An 8,846-nucleotide genomic window follows, 5' to 3' on the forward strand; every position below is an offset into this window, starting at 1 on the left:
GAGTGCCCGCGCTATTCCTAAAATCACCCTTTAAATTCGGAAAGGCTTATTTGCGGTAAAACTAGTCGATCAGCGGTGCAGTCGATGGTTCCGTGCCTGTCCCCCTCAAGTTGTCCGCTTGAGGGTACTAGTCTAGACTTCTATAGAAAACTTGTTCTGATAAATAACTGTGCATGCATCATGGTCAAACCTAGCCGGGGTTAATATGCTGTCCAGATAATAACCCTCAAAGAAAGCCTTGTCTAAAGTCCACCGGGATTTCCATAATCTCAATGGACGCAGTCACTATATGTGCATTATTTTGGAGAGATATATGTGGACATGCTAATCGTTAATGTGTAATTATTCGAATCCGGAGGGGGCAAGGGCTAACTTTATTCGTTTTGCAGAAATAAGGCACGAAGTCCCCAGGTTCGGCATGGTCCGAAGTATCCCACCTTTCTTGGAAATCTACCTTCCTTAATGGATATTTAACCAAACAACATGTTGATCGAAGCTGCTACTATATTCTGAGACGGAGAAAAATCTGTATTCCATTTTGGTAGCATAGAAATAACTCCTCTCCTGGAAGAAATCGAAGGGTACGCTGGATTACCATGGGACAGTCCCGGTTTACTAATAACAGAAAATCGCAATACTAAGGGGTTTCTGAAAAGGATGGGCCTGAGAAAGAATGAGGACTTGGAGTGTCTGAAGAAATCTTACATACCCTTTGACTTCCTCTACGAACGATACGGACACAGTAAATCTTACTGTATCTTTTATGACGAATTCTCCATCAATTCCCTAGGTTGGACTCATCGCAAGGTTTTTGTATTCATCGTCTGCTTTTTGTGCTTGATAGTGTTCCAAAGCCAAGGGGACAAAACTCACACCAGGTTGGCCATGGTAACCAAAGCTTTAATGGAGGGAATTGAGGGACTAACTTATACAATTGTCCCGGTGATTGTAGCAGACATATACCGGGCTCTGGATCATTGCAAGAAAGGGTTCAAACACTTCGAGGGTTGTAACTTGCTACAACAGATTTGGTTGTTAGAGAATCTTCAAAGGGGTCAGTACCGCCAAGAGTTTCCAAGGAGACCATGGAACGATCACATCGCTTTCCAGCATACTAAAAGAATGACCTTTATCCCAGACAAATTTGCACAGCCAGAGAATGCTACAGAATGGGCACAGTTTTTCAACAATTTAACAGAGGACCAGGTTCACTAGATGTTCGAGTGGTTCCCAACCTATGAATTCATCATCAGATCCAGTGACGTTCCATATTTAGTGTTGATTGGACTAAGGGGTATATATTCCTATGTTCCTATCAGGGTTATGAGACAAGCTGGTAGGAAACAAGTCATACCACGAATCTCCAAAATAAGTCATTACAAAGCCGATTTTGAGGGTGACGCCATTCCATATAAATGTGAGTCCCAGCACATGTGGCACTTGAAGATTATCGTGGAAAAGGATACCATTGAGCCGGATCGGTATCACGCCGGTCATGTGTACTTCTACCCCTCATGGTTAGAAGATAACATAGCAGGAATATTCGAGCCAAGGGTTGGTCAAGGAAATAGGGTCATAGATGAAGTCGCTAAAGCACAAGTGCTATATGAGAGGCTACGCAAGAGGGTCCTTGAATCCGAAGCCAAGCATCTGGAGCAACACAAGTTTGACATGGAATCAATCAACGAGTAGAAAGAAATGGCTACGAAGTTGGCAGAAAGGTTGGAGTACTTGGAGTAGGGTCTAATGGAACTGGAAGGGAAGATAAGGAAAAAGGTCGTAGATTGTCAGAATGCAGAAGGCAACGAGGGAGGACATCTAGCAAGGGCATACCTGCTGCTGGACATGCACGGCCTGGCGAACCTGATTGATGGAGTCAAGAGTGCTAAATATGGAGAAGGTCCTTCGGGGACCAAGGAGATTAGGTTTATCTGTTTTGCGTCATTTTAGAATTCAAATGTAATAAGGCAAATGTCATTAGTGACTCGTTTATTTATCATCATCTTTAGGTTCGTCCTATCTATTACATTAATTAAATGATGCATTTATCAGCATTAAATCTCTCCAAATCTACTTGTCGCTAGGCCTACCTCTAGCACAACGAGGTTCCCCCAATTAGGGCGCGAATTTACGTTTCCACAATATGTGTTTAAATCCTTCACATATTTGTTAGAATCCTTCTTGACTTGTCTACTTTTATTTTTCTTTATTTTTATTATTCCCATCCCCTACGGTTGGTTCACATACTGGCATCGTCAGCATATCACACCAGATCTAGAGGCTCTCCACCTCCTCCACCTCCGAGTAATCCGAATAGCAAAGGAAAACATAAGATAGATGATCTGAGTGGTATCCGAAAAGAAAACGCTGAAAATATTGAAACTTCAGACGGTCGGAGTACTCTGGCCCAGAATGATTTGGTCTTACGATTGGAACAGAAAATACTGGTGTTGCAAGGACAACTTGAGCAGGTCCGCAACTTGGCAAACCTCTCGCTCACACTAAACATCCCAGATGTCAACCAACAAAATGCTCAAAACCCAGTGTTGATACCCAATTTTTCCCTGTATATTTTTTATATGCAAACTACTTTCAAAATAACATATGTATGCATATATAAATGTGTCCAAATGTTTTAGTATTCTTCCTAATTTTTAAAAAAATTTTAAATTGATTTATTGCCCTATTTTAGCAATACAAAAACCAATAATTATTCCTCAAATTATCATTTTTTGGTGAGTAATTTATTTTATTCCCATATTTATCCAAAATATATCTAAGGTAATTTTTGCACATTTTTACAAACTTATTTAGTATTTCTAAAGCTAAATTGCATATAATTACAATATTAGCCTATTTTAAGAATTAATAGCGTTAATAATTACGAATTTGATTCCAGTATTTTCAATTTAATATTTATATATTATTAATTAATTTAGTACCTTTAATTTGTTTTCAAAAATCATTTTACTTTTTTTAAAAAATAAAAAATGAAAAGTGGCTATTTAAAATCTAGCTTTATTTATCTCAATTTTTAGCTCAAATCAACCACCCCAATTAACCCAATTTCAATCTCAATTGGACCGGACCAAATACTAAACTACCCGCCCATGACCCAATTAAAAAACCCACCTGTGTGACGACCCAAAGGGTCATCACCGGATTTTTTCCTATTTCCGTGCTTCCGAGGCCTTGAAAACCTCGCTTTTAGTTGCCTCGATTTGTGTGCGCAGTCCGGGCGCGAAGCCGGAAAGCTTTTATGTTGAAATATGTGAACTTTGTGAAAAATTTGAAGAATTTTGATATTAATATTGCTAAAGTTGACTTTGGTCAACATTTTTGGTAACCGAACCCGGACGCGTGATTTGGCGGTCCCGGAGGGTCCGTAGAAAAATATGGGACACAGGAATATGCCTCGTGTTTGGACCATGTGGGACCGGTGTCGAATTTTGGTGTTTTTGGAAGAATGATAGGAATTCCAATTCTAGGCTATGGGATTATGTTTTTGAGCCCTTATTGATATTATTGAACTAATTATGCCTAGATACCATTGTTTCGGAGTCGGATTGTAGAGGAAAGGCGGTATTTGAGGATTGATTGCTATTCTTTGGACCGAGGTAAGTGTTTGTTCTAACTTTGGCTTGAGGGAATAGGATTAGGATGTTATTTCCTACTTGCTAAATGTGGAGTATGGTGTATAGGCATGGTGACGGTTGTCTATGCACCGGAGTCTAGCATGACCGTGAGTCTTAATTGCTTTTATTCGAACTTGTTTAATTGATAAATTTCATATAATGTAAACGGTTGAGGAATAATTGTGATTGGTATATTTTGGAACGTTGGCTCGAACAAGAATGTGATAGTTGAGAAAGAAGTGATTTAAAATAGGATGTGTTGTGATTATTCCCTTGCCGGGACGTGTAGACTATTATTATGTACTCTCCCTTGCCGGGATATTTGGGCTGTTAGCTGTACCCTTGCCGGGTTAAAGTGTTATGTTGTCGAATTCCCCTAATGGGGCGTTCTTTACAAAGTCAGATATTATATACTATGATATGGGATCGTGTGGCACGTCGTCCACTTATATACTATGATATGGGATCGTGTGGCACGCCGTCCACTTATACTCTATAATATGGGATCGTGTGGCACGCCGTCCACTTATATATATATATATATTATGAATGGGATCGTGTGGCACGCCGACCACTTATATATTATGAAATGGGATCGTTTGGCACGCCGTCCACTTATGAATTAAGAAATGGGATCGTGTGGCGCGCCGACCACTTATATATGAGCTATGGTATTGAGATAGTTTCGTCGTTATATCCGTTGATCTGTATTCGCTGTATTTTCCCCGAGCATGCCCCCTTCCCCTTTTTAGTTAATGTTCTCTGTTGTTATTTCTGTTGCCTTTGTATATATATATCTGCACAGGTTGTTTTGGTAGGTCCTGTCTAGCCTCGTCACTACCTTGCCGGAGTTAGGCCAGGCACTTACCAGCACATGGGGTCGGTTGTGCTTATGCTACACTTCTGTGCTTTTTGCACAGATCATAGTACCGGAGCAGGAGCTTTTGGACAGCAGTAAGAGCGTTGGGAGCTTACTTCAGTACGGAGATTTCCCAGGTAGCCTTGTTGGCGTCCGCATGGCCCGGAGTCTCTCTTATCTCTGTCTTTCGTTTGATTTCCTTCGTATCGGATCAGACAGTACTGTATTCTTATTCAGACTTTGTATTTAGCATTCAATAGAAGTTCGTGAGTCAGTGACACCAGATCTGGGTAGAGGTGTATTTGAATTTCCGCACTTGGTTTCAGTTATTTATGTTTCGAGACTTCCTTTTTTATATTAATTGCCTCGTTCTTCTTCATACTGTTAATGATGTTGAGAGAAATGTTAAATTAATTGGCTTGCCTAGCTCCTATTAGTAGGCGCCATCACGACTCCCGTTGGTGGGAAATCCGGGGTCGTGACAAGTTGGTATCAGAGCACTAGGTTACATAAGTCTCACAACTCACGGACAACCTCGGTAGAGTCTGAGGGATCGGTACGGAGATGTCTGTATTTATCCCCGAGAGGCTACGGAGTTAGGAAAAGTTTCACTTTTGTTCTTTCCTGTCGTGCGATTCTGTTTCTCAAATACTGATTGTCTTTCTACTCTCTTCTTTCGCAGATGGAGAGAACACGTGCTTCCTCTTCTACCGCGCAGTAGCCCGAGCCCCTAGCAGCAGCTCCTGCGAGGGCCAGAGGCTGAGGCCATGCCAGAGGCCGAGGCCGGGGCAGAGCTCAGCCCCGAGCAGCAGTCCCAGAGGTGGAGCCTCATGTTGATTATGATGAGGAGGCTCCAGCCCCAGCAGCTCCGGTGGGCCCAGCTCAGGTCCCAGAGGGGTTCATAGCCACCCCAGTTCTTCAGGACGCTATAGTTAGATTGGTAGGCTTTGTGGAGAGCGTCACTTGAGCGGGTTTGCTCCAGTAGCACCAGCCACTTCTCAGGCTGGAAGAGGGGTTCAGACTCCTGCTACACGTACTCCGGAGCAGGTAGCTCCCCAGGCACAGGTTCTAGTAGTTCAGCCAGCAGTGGCAATTCAGCCGGGTATTGTGACTCAGACCAGCGATGGAGCGGCTATGTCCTCAGATGCTTTGCGGAGGCTTGATAGGTTCTCCAAGCTCTTCACCACCACATTCAGTGGTGCTTCATCAGAGGATCCCCAGGATTTCTTATTCAGCTGCCATGAGATCCTTAGGACTATGGGTATTGTGGAAACCAATGGGGTCGACTTCATCACCTTCCGGCTTGCAGGATCCGCCAAGACTTAGTGGAGGGACTATTGACTATCTAGACCAGCAGGGTCTCCAGCATTGACATGGGATCAGTTCGCGGAGTTGTTTTTGGAGAAGTTTCTCCCAGTTACTCAGCGGGAGGCACTACGCAGGCAGTTCGAGCGCCTCCAGCAGGCCTCTATGACAGTCACACAGTATGAGACTCGGTTCATTGATCTGGCACGCTATGCTGTTGTTATACTCCCCACCGAGAGAGAGAGGGTGCAGAGGTTTATTGATGGATTGATTCTTCGATCCGTCTCCAGATGGCTGTGGGAGCTGGTATGTGAGATTTCTTTTCAGGAGGCGGCCAATGCGGCCCGTAGAGTTGAGATGGCTCTTGCACGGGGAGGTAGTCATGGGTCAGACAAGAGACCCCGTCATGCAGGTAGATTCAGTGGTACCTCGTCTGGAGGTGGGGATTCTTATGGTAGAGGCTATCCTCCGAGGCCCTTTCAGTCAGCCCTACAGGTATCACATGGTACTTCAGGTGGTCGTGGCTCTCAGCCGCAGTCTTCTGACCAGCAGCTTTTCAGTTCACCATCAGCACCTATCAACGCACCACCACTCCGTTATTCTTAGCAGCCGAGGGCTTGTTACACGTTTGGCGACACGAGACATATTGCCAGGTATTTCCCTCGAGCTTCTGATAGCTCTCAGCAGCAGGGTCCTCGTCCTATGATTCAGGCATCAGGTGAACCACAGGCCGCCCAGCCAGCTAGAGGCGGGGGTAGAGGCCATAGAGGTGGAGGTAGAGATCATAGAGGTGGAGCTCGGACCGCCAGAGGTAGAGGCCAGCCAGCAGCCGATCGTCCCAGAGACATAGTTCAGGGAGGTGGGGCCCAGCCCCGGTGTTATGCTCTTCCAGCCAGGCCAGAGGCTGAGTCTTCAGATGCAGTTATTACAGGTACTATTCTGGTGTGTGATAGGGATGCTTCAGTGCTATTTGACCATGGGTCTACGTATTCATATGTGTCGTCCTATTTTGCACCCTACCCGACTATGCCTAGTGATGCCTTGGGTATTCCTGTTTATGTGTCTACACCGGTGGGTGATTCTACATTGGTCGACCGAGTTCATCATTCCTGTGTGGTAGTATTTGAGGGTCTTGAGACCCGTGTTTATTTATTGCTCTTAGACATGGTGGATTTCGATGTTATATTAGGGATGGATTGGTTATCCCCGTATCATGCTATCTTGGATTGTCACGCCAAGACCGTGACCTTGGCTTTGCCATATTTACCCCGATTGGAGTGGATAGGGACCCCAGGTCATGCCACCCACAGTGTTATCTCATATGTGAAGGCTCGACGCATGGTCGAGAAGGGGTGTCTAGCTTATCTGGCGTATGTTCGCGATTCCAGCTCAGATATTCCTTCTATTGATTCTGTTCCTATTGTTCGGGAGTTCCTCGAGGTTTTCCCTTCAGACCTGCCGGGTATGCCGCCCAACAGGGATATTGATTTCTGTATTGATCTGGCCCCAGGCACGCAGCCCATTTCTATTCCGCCGTATCGCATGGCCCCGCCAGAGTTGAAGGAGTTAAAGGACCAGTTGCAAGATTTGCTAGAGAAGGGTCTTATCAAGCCTAGTGTTTCTCCTTGGGGTGCGCCGGTGTTATTTATGAAGAAAAAGGATGGATCGATGAGGATGTGCATTGATTACCGGCAATTGAACAAAGTGACGATAAAGAACAAGTATCCACTGCGAGGATTGATGATTTATTTGACCAGCTTTAGGTTGCAAAGGTATTTTCAAAGATAGACTTGAGATATGGCTACCATCAGCTGAGGATTAGGGCATCCGGTGTCTCTAAGACAGCATTCCGCACTCAGTACGGGCATTATGAGTTTCTGGTCATGTCGTTTGGGTTGACCAATGCCCCAACAGCATTCATGGAGTTGATGAACCGAGTGTTCAGGCCATATTTGGACATGTTCGTGATAGTCTTTATTGATGATATTTTGGTGTACTCCCGCAGCCAGGAGGAGCACGAGCAGCACCTCAGAGTGGTTCTTCAGACTCTGAAGGATAGTCAGTTATATGCTAAGTTCTCGAAGTGCGAGTTCTGGTTGAGTTCGGTTGCATTCCTGGGTCATGTTGTATCAGCAGAGGGTATTCAGGTGGACCCGAAGAAGATTGAGGCAGTCAAGAATTGGCCTCGACCAGCATCAGCTATTGAGATTCGGAGTTTCTTGGGGTTAGCAGGTTACTATCGTCGGTTCGTGGAGGGGTTTTCATCTATTGCAGCCCCGATGACCAGATTGACCCAGAAGGGTGCCCAGTTCAGATGGTCGGATGAGTGTGAGGCGAGCTTTCAGAAGCTCAAGACAGCTCTGACTACGGCACCGATATTGGTTTTGCCCACAGGCTCAGGAGCTTATACAGTTTATTGTGATGCTTCCCGTATTGGGCTTGGTGCGGTATTGATGCAGGATGGCAATGTCATTGCTTATGCTTCGAGGCAGTTGAAGATCCACGAGAAGAATTACCCGGTTCATGATCTCGAGTTGGCGTTCATGCTTTGAAGATTTGGAGGCATTACCTATATGGTGTAACATGTGAGGTGTACACTTATCACAAGAGTCTGCAGTACTTGTTCAAGCAGAAGGAGTTAAACTTGAGGCAGAGGAGGTGGTTGGAGCTATTGAAGGATTATGATGTTACTATTTTGTACCACCCGGGGAGAGCCAATGTGGTGGCCGATGCTTTGAGTAGGAAGTCCGCCAGCATGGGTAGTCTTGCTTATGTTCCGGTCGGCGAGAGACCGCTTGCTTTAGATATTCAGGCCCTGGCCAATCGATTTGTGAGGTTGGACATTTCTGAGCCTAGCAGAGTGTTAGCTTGTACGGTCGCTCGTTCTTCATTATTGGGGCGTATCCGTGATCGGCAGTTTGATGATCCCCATTTGTGTGTCCTGAGAGACACGGTGCAGCGTGGAGGTGCCACGAAGGTGACCTTAGATGATGATGGTGTTTTGAGGTTGCAGGGGCGAGTTTGTGTGCCCAATGTCGATGGGATTT

This window comes from Nicotiana attenuata, unplaced genomic scaffold (genome assembly GCF_001879085.1).
Source record: "Nicotiana attenuata strain UT unplaced genomic scaffold, NIATTr2, whole genome shotgun sequence".
Taxonomy (NCBI): Eukaryota; Viridiplantae; Streptophyta; class Magnoliopsida; order Solanales; family Solanaceae; genus Nicotiana; species Nicotiana attenuata.